The sequence below is a fragment of the Zingiber officinale genome, chromosome 10B, assembly GCF_018446385.1.
Source record: "Zingiber officinale cultivar Zhangliang chromosome 10B, Zo_v1.1, whole genome shotgun sequence".
In the NCBI taxonomy this organism is placed as follows: domain Eukaryota; kingdom Viridiplantae; phylum Streptophyta; class Magnoliopsida; order Zingiberales; family Zingiberaceae; genus Zingiber; species Zingiber officinale.
In genome coordinates, this window is record NC_056005.1 from 18,778,726 (window position 1) to 18,779,648 (window position 923).

The following is a 923-nucleotide window of genomic DNA, read 5'->3' on the forward strand; positions in this document are numbered from 1 at the left end:
TCTATCTTCTCGCAAGCACTTCCATCATTGTTCTTCATCCATTCTCCAAAGATCAAACTAACTTGAGCGTCATAGGGCCTAGCCAGTGATCCCCACCCCGGTCTTAGGTCACTGACACTTTGTTGGATCGTCTTCTCATATGCAGGATCGTAGAGGAATCGTTTCAAATCTTGAAAAGTCTTTCACCAATCAACATTGTATATATCGGAACCAACGTGTCATCTCCCTAACTTTCAGACAGGATCACATTATAATTTGGTTGATGGTTGAAACTTTGTTGTTGTTAGTTATATTGTTGTTGGCCTATTTTGTTAGTTAATTGTATTCATTTGGATATGGAACATGTTTGGATACCACCATGTTTGGATATCGTTGATGATAAATATGTTTGGTAGAATGTAATTGTTGGTTTGTATGTATTGGATGCGTGTATGCATTGTATGTATTGAACAGTTTGTGTGAATCTGTATATACAATTGATGCGGTGATAAGGAGAGGCCCCACACGGCGAAGGATAGCGGCCATGGTGGATGCCAAAGTCAAGGCAGTCAACGCTCAGGTAGCACCGATCAGTCGGTATCCAGTGACATCCTTTTGGGAGTTAGTGCCGTCGACACCGGGTATGAATAACCAAAAGATCGTATGGTGGAAGCTTCCACTGTCACTTCAGATATATGTCCAGCCTGTTAAGGTACTGTATCAGGATACTTTACTGACAAGTATTTTCAGGAAAAACTTTGGGAAACGTGCTCACCTTGGGAAGCATGCACGCACGCTATAGGAGCTCTATATAAAGGGGGGTCCAAGAATTGACGGAGGTATGCGCAATACAATGTTGTTGCTACTGTTCATTATAGTTGTTGCTCTACCTTCTACTTCATCGTTGGTGATTGACTTAAGCGTCGGACAACGTCGAGGACCCC